We start from the raw sequence: 13,520 nt of genomic DNA, 5'->3' as shown, positions 1-13,520 counted from the left end.
GTTTTATCAGTTACAATCAGTTGAACATGTCAAGCGTTTATCTTTTTATGTACGAGCCATTGTACCACTTTATCGATTCATCATGAGCTTTGACCATCGCGTGTGTACAAAAACTATGTATTTATTTTAAAATGTGTCATAATATAATGTTATTGTTTATGTTATACTTGTGTTTCTGTACGTGCTTCGATAGGGTAAATTCGTCTCTATGATATGTTGGTACGTCTAAATGAACCTGGTGATGCTATGTTGGTCCATCGTGTGCTTCAATAAGGGGAACTTAAAAGCATATGTCGGTATGTCAAGAAAAGTTTTAAATACTGTCTCATCATATGTAATTAACAGATATAAGATTAAAAAACAATATGTTCAAGCCAAAAGTACGTATTACTTTTTTAACTATCACCCCATAATATGCTCGGATCACCAGAGCTTTTAAAATCAATACGTATTTTCTGCTCTCAAAATTAAAACTACCAACTTGACATTTGTTTTTATGTCCAATTCACCAACACAGACATTCTCTAAGCTACTGATTGAAACCTGGCTTAAATTTCCATGGAAATAGCATGAGCTCAATAGATATAATAGAACACCTTATTAATTTTGATTAACTAATTTGAAAATAACAAAATTCTTAATACACTCAAATACAAAACTATAGGTACTTGGTCGGCTGGAAAACTCGTCAAATTATGGAATTTTAACCCATCAAACAAATCTCAAAGAAAACCTGTTGATGCAGAGTTTAATTTCTGTACAATGAACACAACCTGTGTCAATTGTAATCGGAAAATTGTTGCCAGTGTTATTAAAATAAACAGAACCATCAAGTCTGACCTCTGTTCGAAGTTCCAGCTCACCATTCCGCTTCCAGCAGAGAATCAGTCCTCTCATCAAAAACCTTCTCCTTCCGAATACTATGTTTTTCGCAAATGAACACCTAAACTACTTTATCACCCCTTCGTTTTCCTTTTCCATTACATGTGCCTGTCAAATACACCCTCGAATGGCGACTCAATAGATTTTCGCGCTAAACCATTACCACAATCTCTCTTCTAAATAACATGTATAAAACCATTCTATACCGTATTTATCAAACCGAGAATAATTCCATATGCTTTTTTCATTATGGGCGTCTGTCTGTCTGTCTATTAGTCGTCTGGTCGTAAATAGTCCGATGATTCTCCTACATTTATCAATATGTAAAAATAATCAAACATTCATTCGTTAAACAGTTAATGTATGTCGGAATCATCCTTGAATGTTGATATCTCGGAATAATTAAGCAAACTTCTAAGAGTGTTTGGACCTTATCAGTGTGATTGTGCAAAGTTCGTTTTTGTTCTTACGCCGAATGGTATACAGAAATCGCACCGTCCCTCTGTGTTTAGATAACTTCAAAGTGTTAGTCCTGTTCAACTTCCATGCTCCTCTGCGAAAGGTCCAGGTCAACTTTACGGTCTAAGGTCATGAGTTTTCGTACACGCAATGTAACGTTTACGCGAGGTATTTTATTCTTATTTCGGATTATAATTCTTCATTACCACACCATGTGTCAATACAACTATGCTTTTCTTTTGAAATTCAAGGTTAACCTTCAATGTCAAATGTAACATGTATACGTTTCAGTACTTTAACTTGTTAAATTAAATTCCTTTGAAGATTTTGATATTCATTTGGACTATTATTCCATGTTATCAGACAATGTGTAGTATACAACTAACATGCTTCTAAGTTGAAATTTATTGTCAGAACAAAAAGCTAAAATATTACAATTATTGTTTATGCTCTGTAACTGTTTATTAGTCGAAAGATGTTGCGTAACATTCGTATCGCTTCAAATTAAAAAGTCAACTTCATAATTCAAGGTATTAACTTTAATTTCTGTTATGTAACTTAAACATGCATGGGGTGTATATAAATGTATTTATTTATTAATGCACTGCCCCAACCCCAGGCACTTATTGTATGAAAAGGAGAGTTTCAGCGGTTATACTTGATGTATATTATTTACCGAGGCATGAGCTAAGTATACCTTAGTTTTGTTATTTATTATTATTTTATCTGAGCGTATGTATATTGATATGTAGAAAATTATTTTTTCTCTTGCAAATTAAATATATATCACACACACATTAAATGCATTAGTCTTTCTCGATTTCTTTATTTTCTGCATTTTGCTAATCAATTAAATGAACAGATAATAATAAGAAACAAAAAGCATACATTTCATTTTAAGTGAATGTTGATTTGTTTTGAATATTTATTACACGATAGCGTTTGAGTAACCAGAACGATGTAATTAAAAGCAAGATATATTGTAGCCATTTGTACAAAAGAACGACATAGATGCATTCAATAATTTATTCCAATTGTCCACATTGTTTCAGTACAGAATTATACACCGAATTATTGGTACAAACTATTTTTTGTATAAAATCAATTTTAAAGTATCCGCAGAATGCTCTTTCTGTCACAGTGCGCCAGAAACAATCGAGACATTTTTGGGAATGTAAATAGGTTAAAATGTTTATTACATAACTGTTAGAAGGCTTTGATGTATTTTCTGAACTAATAAATGCTTCCTCGTTTATGTTAGGACATAAAAACACAAGTGCTCCTCTTAATCTTACTTTCCATCTTACTAAAAAAAATATATATAATTGTAAAATGAATGAAAAACTACCTACCGTTATCGCGGCAAAATCATATTTTTCATTCCAGTATAATATTTTAAAGATAATGAATGTCTTCTGCAATTCAGATTCATTCCAATTTAATAAGTTCAAATAACGATTGGGACATTTTGTTAAGGCTGTATCGTTAGAAAAGAGTGACTTCAATCGTTCAACTCTAAATTGATAATATTAATATATGTATCAAGTTGTATACCGCTATATATGCAATTATTATATTACCTTAACTATGTAACAGTGAGCAGTTGTCTACTTTGCAATACTGTAAGTTGTACATTGTGACTTGCATAATACTAACAATATATTTATTCTTCTATACATTACTTGCTGTTTAAGCATTAATGGCAGTTTGTGTATTTTTCATTACGCAGTTATTAGCACTTGTATACAGTGCAAGATTTGTACACCATGCATTATGATCTGTTATATATATGATCTGTTATATATATTGATTATGTACGGTATGGAGGGGGATGCCCTCGACCCCCACATAACTATTGACGACGAAAATAAAAAATATACAACGGAAAAAATTGTCAACATTGCATCTAGGAAACAAAGCCCTATTACGTTCATACGTGCACATGTTACGAATATTGTTCAACGCAAAGGCAACTGCGAGGGCCAATTTGTAGTATTAAGAGTTATCGCCTGGCAAACTGAAACGAAACATGAAATAAGGTGGTATTGTGGAACAAAACACATCGTGTAAATCTATTACGGCACGATCCGTATCGAAGTAAATGAAATAAATAGTATATGAATTATGTCAATGTTCTTCCACTACGCGTTAAAGTTGTATAATAAAAGCAAAACATGCGATAAACATGAAAGATTTTAACTTAAAAATAATCATAATAAATGCACTTTAGCTTAGAAAGTGTAGAAAACACGAGAAGATAAGGTTGGCAATCAATAAATTAAGTTCTTTATCGTAGCATTAAATATTTGTCTATGACGAAGATATATATGTGTCTGTTTCATAAACTGACTAATAGATTAATTGCAATCAACTGTATTCTCCGAAAACCGCCTTAGAAGTGTTCGGGCCTGCATGCTTAGGGGGAAGCGTTCAAACCACGACACGAAAAGATTCAGATTCAGCTGTCCCCTGATATGATCAATAAAGCCTGAAACATATATGCAATGCATTAGAAACAGCATAGGAGGAGTCTTAACATAGTGTCATTTATAATCTACTTACTACATGCAACACATTTCGTTTGTTTACATGTATAAACCACAACTTGCAGATATCGTTTCTTGACAACTTATGACAATAGAAGAAATGCATTCTTATCATTCCATTTTACCTGACAAAATATGCCGTCCCCTCTCTAACCCAGCAACACCACACATAGCACTGTTTTCTGCCGTGTAAACTCCTTCAAAATTTATCCCGGCCGTCGATCCTGTAAACTACATCGGACACATCCAAAGTAATAGGTATGTTTCAAATACATCGCTTCAATATAATAATTGATAAATTATAATATTGATGTCTTGCAACAAAGAAAAACTGATAATGATACATCGTACAAAGTGAAACTTAAAGAAAACTGTTCATTTTTTAACGAAATAAAATACTTTATATAAATTGCCTTGTATGAAATATACTTCGTGTCTTAACCCTAGTCTCCAACACAGTTATCATTGTCGTTGATAACTGTGCATTGATAAAAGAATGATTTGGAAAAAAAAACACTCTCTTTATATATATTAAAAAAATCGTAAAAACTTAACATTATATACGATGCAGTCTAGAGCAGCAAAAATAACTGAAAACACTATTTTATTATTAAAATATCGCTCGTTGCTCTATCAAAATTACTCGACCCTTACGATTTTTTTTCTAAACATAACTATAAAGTCACGGAATAACTCAAAAGCTAAACACTTGATGTTTAACTTTTTCGAATAGAATAGTTGTCGAAATTTTGCTTTAGCGATGATTTGTGTTCTACAGGCTCAATTGTGTTTGTGTGATACGCTTTGATGAATTCTTAATTACGGACTGATTTTTTATAATTACCGAATGAAACACTGCACATACTTTATATACCAATTTTTTTAAATATCTCGACATTGTCCTGTTTATATGTAGCATATCGATGTACTGCGTGTGCAAATAATAATAATTTGTAGCATAGGTTTAGTTTAACCATGATATATCTTGTAAACATTTATGTTTCGAATTCTGTAGTACATGTTTTCATTGTCCATTGAGACGGGACCTTTCATATCAATCCTGACCTCAGCAGTGATAACTGTCACAATTTATATGAAAATGCTAAGTTATTCACATATACAAATATTGAAAAGTAAGATTAAGGACGTATGCTCAGTTTTAATGAAAATTTTGTTATATCTAGAATTTGATTATTGTTGGTTTTTAGCTACAACCACCTATTATGGGTAGAAAAGTAAAATATAAATCATGGGTCATCGGTGTTCTTAATTTTTTACTCGCACTTCAACAACAACCCTATTTTAGCAAAATTTTCTTAAAAAGGTAATAACATAAAAAATTGAGTAAATTAAAGAGAAAACTGTTTAAAACTATTTCTATTTATCTCAAAATATATCATACTGATTCAATATGACTGCTAATTTATTTTAAATACAACATCAATCGATTGATTAATGTTTTCATTACTTTTTAACAACAATAAAAACAAAAATAATTTCACATATGAAAATAAATAAAATGCACACAAGTCATTTTTATTTTTTACATGCCTTCCCATATTTAGATTTTTACCAAATTTAACCGAATATTTTATGAGTTATAACTTAATAAATATATAAAAAGAAAAACATAGGTAACCGAGGTCATTTGTTCACAACTGCAGTGTTACTGCATGACGTAAAATACCCTTAAAAAATGTCAAAACACATACTAGTACATATATTGATTTATGCCAATGAAAAAGTAGATTTTAATGTAAATGAAATCACACATTATGTGTACCAAGATAAGCAAAAAAGAAGGTTTATCGAGCATCCAACTGAAAACAAGATTTATACCGTACATTTAAAGGGGAATATTGGCGATATTAATTGTAATTCTTGACATTGCTTGACCAATATATTGCGGTATGCCAATGCAAAGTAGATTTAAATTTAACTGACACCACACATTATTTGTAGCAAAATAAGTTAAATTAGGATCATACACCTTCCCAAAAAATAAAAATGTATAGACTTTATTTAAAGGGGCAGATCAACGTTATTTTATTGTATTTTTTTGCATGACTTGATTAATGTATTGCTGTATGCCAATGCAAGTGTACATTTAAATTTAGTGAAAACACAAATAATTAGTAATATGTTTCGAGATCATAAAAGTGCTAATTACGTTTCCAACCTAAAACAAGACGTACACAATACACTTTAAGGGGCATATCAACGGTATAAGTTGTAACTATTGACCGGGCTTGAGCATTTCACGGCATTCTATTGGTATGCATAAATATATTGAAAAGCAGTAACAGACTGAACTTTGAAAGTTTTATGTACATATGTATGCAAAACATTTTGTATGTTCACAGTTTGTGTACGATAAAAACATAATACAACAGAAGTATTACATTTTTATGTAAACTATTATATACATAGGCGGTTCCAGGGGGGGGCGGACGCGGCGTACGCCAAAGTAAAGTCAATTCATTTGATGTTTCACACTTAACTAGATCTAGACACCTATTTAAACTCATTTTTCTTCGTTTTCGTAGACAACATTTTCCACTAATCACAGACAATCGCTAATTGTTTTTACTTTAAACTCTCTGTCCTCATGTTTTTCAAGTCGAACTTTGCGATTCTGATGTATCCCTCTTTCACATTCACATTGCACATTGACCCCAAGCAAATCTTTCAATATCCCGTCCCCCTCCCCCTTACCAGAAATCCTGGAGCAGCCCCTGATATAATACAAAAATGTTTGCATGTGAAAAGAGATATTACTGAAGGCGATGATGACGTATATGTTTACCACTCATTCGCTTCCTACATGAACGTTGCTATATGTAATAAGTTTTTGAAATGTTAATAATCTAAAGTCTTTAACTGTATGTAATGTAATAATAGTGAAATTAGTATATTTTTTTAATTTACATTGACTCACAGTTTTTAAAGCAATGAATACATTTGAAGTACGTGTGTGGAAGTTTACAAACTATATTTATATTACACATACAATACGTTTGATAGTTTGTAAGTTTGTTAGAACCATTTTTGCTGATATAAAAATGAAATAAAACTCGTGGGTGACTTGTGTGACTGATGTTGTTATTTTGTTTATAACTAAATGGTGTTTCCAATTCCATACTACGTGCCTTATCACGTTCCCGTATTCTACACGTGGTTGCATGTCGCGTCTTAAGTCGTTCACCGTGTCAGAAAAAATAGAAAGAAACATTTAACAATAGCAATGTTTCTTTTAGTCAATTGCAAGCCAAAAATAAACGATTTTTTTTAATCAAATTGGTCAGAGAGAAAGAAATTATGTGAACAAAAATAAATTATATTCGCATATATACACGTGCAGCAAGATGCAACCCCACCCGCACATGATCCAGACGTCGTGGATAAATGATTTTAATTCATCAGGTATTCTATATGAAGTAAATGATCTCAAAAATCGCTTCATTGCAGTTGATATCTGAAGCCGTTTACTGAGAAATAAAAATTACAAAAATGTTCCGATTTTTTTTTAACTATAACATTAAATGTATACATGTATAAAGATTTTGATTATAATTTATACGTAATCAAATATATTATAATGATATGGTTCAAACATATGACGATTCAATACCAATGTGCTTAATTCTATAGAAAGCTATCCATTTTAAACAAGTTGTACTTGCAAACACAAATATTTTTAATTGTAAGGGTGTATCGACTTTTTTTCGTAACTAGAATCATGCTCGCCGGTTCATTCACGCGATAAAAAGGTCTTAGGGATGATGGTTGATTTGTATTGTGTAGTGTAGGGGCTACACATTGCATATCAATTTTAATTGCTTCAAAATACTTTATTTCTTGATATTATTCCCTATATTGACACAAACCCCGTTTTTAAACGACTATTTGAAAAAGCATACGCATACTTCGCAACCGGTGTTACAGCAAAAAACAAATTTGCGTAATACTAAACGGCCGCGTACGTCCTTAAAAACAGATCAATAGTATTTTGTGTACTAAAGGCCTGAATGTTTTCTCATTTTAATGCGAAATTCGGCAACAACATAACTATAATCATTCACTGTAGTTGTTTAAGTTCTACGAAACCACTAAAACATGCTGGAGTCACATTTCGCGAAATTTTAATTTTAGTTAAACGAAACAAATCATACCTAATTTGCACCGATGCCATATCTCATCTGGCCAACGCCCGTGGAATGCCCCATTATTTCTGGAGGGGGTGTATTCCAATTAATACGGGTAAAAGTAGGTTCAAGATTTTTCAACAGTTAGAAAGGAGCCCAATAAAAGTACGGGTGTTACAATACGACGTAGGCCAGAGATATGTTAATTGCATCCTGCCAAATTGAAACCTTTTTTTTTTTATTAATTTCTTAAAATTTCAATCCATATCGAGCGCGTGAATTCTTCAAGTGACCTTTTAGTGTGTTTTTAATGCATACATGAAACATATTTAAAAAATTACTCACTGAAGTCACTCTTGCACCCTAACAATCTGGGGAATAAATATGTCGGGCATGTGCTTCCTTCACACACGACACAAATACCCAGGTAAACACAGACTGCGATTAGAATCCTCATTGTTTCTGTTTCTTCTACAATCGTTTAAACGTCATTTATATACCATTGGTTCTTTTGATGTTTTTAGCCAGTGATTGATTACATTCTTGAATAGACATTAGTGGGGTTTTTTAATTAAATGCAAGATTAATGAATATTTGATCTACGTAATGCATTTGGTAAAATTAAATGAGTGTCAATTATGATAAATTGCTCTTATTAAATGAGATGCAAACATTAGAATTCATTTTTTTGTTGGTTCGATCTTTAAATAGATATAATTGATGAAACAAACATATATCGCCAAAATGTTCGTTCACGCTCACTTCACTTCATCATCATATATCATGTATGATTACTTGCATGGTATTTGTGGGTTTTGTTAAAATCCACATAACATTAACTACGAAATTGTGATGAATGAGTAATTAACTGTATTGTGCACTTGGTACGATATGATATATTGCGTCCTTGAAACACATACGATATCAAACATAGCGCATCATTCATCATACTTTCTTAAACTGAAAATCGCAATGTCTATGTGTAAACATAACTACACCAGATTTTGCATAAATTACAAATCAACAGCTAGCGTAATACTTCTGTAACTTTATAAGTAAATTGATGATTATAAACGTGATAATATATATATATATATATATATATATATATATATATATATATATATGTTGTTGTTTTTTAATCACCCTCGTGGTCTCTGCTTTCAAAAAGCGATCAAACAAAAAGGCAATACCAAAACAGCTTGTTGTTTCAACAAAGATCTCCATACGGTTGGTAGATATAACAATCCTGTAAGCGATCCTAATATTTAACCACATCGGATTATATCGCTCCGATATTTCTACACGGGAAAAGTACTTTTCCATGACCTTTCATTTAAGATGGAGATACTATGCAGTGGTTTTATGTTGTTATATCAGACAAAATAGCTTATTTGCTCAAGGATTACAAAAAAAACGTATTCACTTATTTATTCAAATATGAAATGCATATAAAACAACGTACAAAGTATTATGCAATATCGTTATATTCCCTTGCACTTGTGATGAACACAGTAATTTAAACTTTCACACAACATCATAAAACATGCAAGCGGATTCAATGCTCCACCTTGTCCAAATATTATTGCGCCGACTTCTCAGATAGGCCTCGCTTTGAGGCATACATACAACTACGCAAACTGTGACGGTTCCGTGGAATGCGGGCTGTCTAAGAACCAAGTGTGGGCCTGCTGCCGTTGACCTATATCAGGAACTGCTCTTCACCATCTGGCGTATTGGGACGGTAGCGAGTTTGGGCAACTTGCAATGCACTACCAATCTTCTTCATCTGAATCGCTCGCTTTAAAAAATCAGGGTTGCCCATAAATCTATTCACAAATAAAAGAGAAGTTCTAAACGTTTTCATCTTTAAAAAAAACTGTTCGCGATGTACCTGTTTTCCAAATGTATCGAGCATTTTCTTTGCAACTTTCGGCGTCCGGAAATATTCGTTATTCCTGTGATAAACTCGAGTCTTCATATGTATAACGTCATTTGAATGTAAAAAGAAGGCATGGAAATATTTTCAACTAAACATGCATACATTTTTCCTTGCAAAACTCTTTACTTTGTGCACTAACTGATGTATTGTAAGGACCAAAGTCCGTCTACAATCAGATGTTGTGGGTAAAGGCGACATTTCATTAAATCATTTCATTAAAAACACTCAAAAGGTTTCGGGCTGAACTAGAAATCTAATTTTTTAATCCACGGATTCTTATTACTAAGTTAGCACAAATCCATAGTAAAACGCTACAGTGCTGTGTCTGCTATGGAATCTCATATTGCCTAGGTTAACACGTTTTTACAGATATCTTCAAACAAAAACAACTAGAACAAGTCTCTCATGATTTATCATAGAGGCAATTTGCCTCATGGAGAAATGAAATCTTGTTACACGGTGTAGTTGAGCTTTACATTGTAAAAAAGCAAGAGATATAGTAACAATATGTATAAATGGAATGAAAACGCCGCTAAGACATCTGCGAGGGTTCATATGTAGTATAAAAAGTCATCGCCTGGCAAACTGAAACGAAACATGAAATAAATACTTGTGGAACAAAACACATTAAAAACGTATCAACAGTGTGTTGATATATTACAGGCTCGATTATAATCGTATTTTGTATTAAAAATACTTGAAAACCAAAGTATTTGACACACATTTATTTTCGTAATTCGTATATTTCGTTATTTTACCGATTGACAAAGTTAATCATGTAACTAATAAGCATGTGTAATATTTAATAAAATGTAACACTGAATTATCATAGTCATGAAAAGCATTAACATCCAACTTAATCCACGCACATATCGTGCTTCTGTTCCGCAATCTTGATATCTCCAGATGTGAAAGGAATGGGTATACCTAATACTGTGTACTTGCTTTTGACAGTTGCTGTAAAACGCTCATGCGGTATAGCTAAATAAATAGCGTTGAATTACTTTTGGTAGAATATCAAGGATAAACGCTAATTGTTCAAATAAATAATACCCATGGTTTGTGATGCGTTTATCGGTGATGTTGCATGTTAAACAATCAACACGCGGCGGATAAAAGACAATAAATGTGTCGACGAAAATATAATTTTTGAAAAACTACGAAATTGTATGCGGACGAAAATAAATGGTTTAACAATTATTCATGTCAGTTTTTCTTTTACTACGCGTTTCACTAGTATCATTATTGTTATATTGTATATAATCATGAAAGATTCGCCTTTAAAACATATTCATAATCTATTTGCCCTAATGGTATCTTGTACTAAAAACATCCGTAAAAAATAGAATGTCAATTGAATTGAGTACTTATCGCAGTATAATACAGTTTCTATGACTAGGATGTATGTTTTCATTTGACACGGACTCATATATTGTTGCATGGAATATATGTAAATAAGAAATGAACTTGTTTTGCCGGTCAAGTTACTTGAGAGCAATCCTCTTTTTTCTCCTCGAACCGTTTTAGAAGCGCACGGGACTGCACGCTTAAGGGGAACTTCTCTATGAACGACACGCAGTTATTCATAGTCAGTCGTCCTTGTAGTATCAATAAAGCCTGAAACACACATGCGAAGCATAAGACACAGAAAAAGGTTCATTCGTAAATTAGTGCCATTGTCCATTAGTGTTCAGGAACTTCATACAATATGAGTATCCCGGAAAAGCAACCTTTTGAAAAAAAAACACTAATCTGCTCGTACAAATAAAGCTGAACCATTTACAATCCTTTCAAAACCACACACCGTATTAACGCTCATTGGGTCATTGTCGACCTGAAATGGCTTGAAGACACCCGGGGGTGACTAGAAGCCGATTCATGTCACCCTGGGGATTTTTCAAGCCGATTCTAGTCACCCGGTCTGCTTGAAGTCACCCCAGGGTGACATGAATCGGCTTGAAGTCACCCCAGGTTGACAAGAATCTGCTTTAAGTCACCCTCTGGTTACTTCAAGCCATTTCAGGTTGACAATAACCCAATGAGCCGTATTAACCGTTATTATTGAATTGGAGCTATCAGTAGTTAATGTAATCACGGTGCCTATACCACGTGACTTTTTAAGATCTGTGTTGGGAGAAAAAAGCTCGACCCAGTTAACATGTTTTAGGATCTCTTTTTAAATAGTTCACCATAATAATGGGATAAAATGGAGAGCCCGCTCATTCGTAAGATATTTCTATAGGTATCAAAATGCAACCGCGCGTATGTGATATGAAGTCCCCACACGTATCCGACAGTTTTCTAACCGTTCAAACGCGTGGTTGCTGTTTACTGAAAAAATACTTATTTGTTTAAAAAAAATCAGTATACGTATAGAAAACTCTCAGGAATGAGCGGGCTCTCCACTTTATCCCATTAAAAATGGTGAAATATTTAAAACGACATCATTTAAAATGTTTACTGTGTCGCGCTTTATTCTCCCAACACAGATCTTAAAAAGTCACGTGGTATAGGCACCGTGGTAACGGAAAAGCGTTGATTGTACAGAGGGATTAGCGGGTTTTTCTTAACTCGCGCGAATCCCGGTATCGTTCTATTACATTGTTTTTTTTTAATGCATAAACCCGTACGTGAAGTTATCGTTTCGTGACACCTAATGACAACAGAATAAATGCATCTATTTTGCATCTATTCAATGCATAACATAGATCACCTGACAAAATATACGTGTATTCCTTCGACAACGTGATTCCACATTGAGCACTGTCATCTGCTGTATAAACTCTTTGCAAATTTATTCCCGTCTTCGAACCTTCAAACTGCAAAGAAAACAGTCAAAAGAGTCTGAATGTCTCAAACATGCCACTTAAATACACTAGCAAATTAAGACTGAAAATGAAACATAAAAGAAATAGAAACCAAAAATCGATTTGTAAAAAAATAATTTTAAACGAAATAAAAGTACAATACATAAAATGTCGTGTATTTTATATCCTACTTGTAAAAACCATACCCTCTAACAGTATTCATTGTCTCTGGCAATAGTGTACTTATTATGAAATGATTTTTATAAACGCTCGTAGATAAATAAAAAATGTCATAAGCATTTAATATCAAATACACATCCTTCAAGATTATGCAGCAAAATTTTCTGATCACTCTTTTTAATTTAATTACAGTGTCGCTTGTTGTCAAAATAAATCGACGTATTACATAATTTTTCAAAGCAAATATAAGCTCAAAAATATAATTTCTACCCACTTCATATTTAACTATTTTAATTGAATGCTTTTCGATATTAAGCTTAAGCGATGCGTTGTGTCAACATGATCGATTGTTTTATGGGATCACTTCTATAAATTCATCTATTAAAGATTGATAAATTACGATTCACAAATGTTAAATGGAGATTATTTATGTAACAATTATTAAAAAATGTCATGACATCCATGATATCGATGTAGTACGGGCGTCTATCATTATTTTTTTATGAATTTAATTGTTTCGTTTAACCATGATCTATCGATACCTTGTAAATATTGCTGT

This window comes from Dreissena polymorpha, chromosome 4 (genome assembly GCF_020536995.1).
Source record: "Dreissena polymorpha isolate Duluth1 chromosome 4, UMN_Dpol_1.0, whole genome shotgun sequence".
Taxonomy (NCBI): domain Eukaryota; kingdom Metazoa; phylum Mollusca; class Bivalvia; order Myida; family Dreissenidae; genus Dreissena; species Dreissena polymorpha.
Note: the sequence above shows the minus strand (reverse complement) of the source record.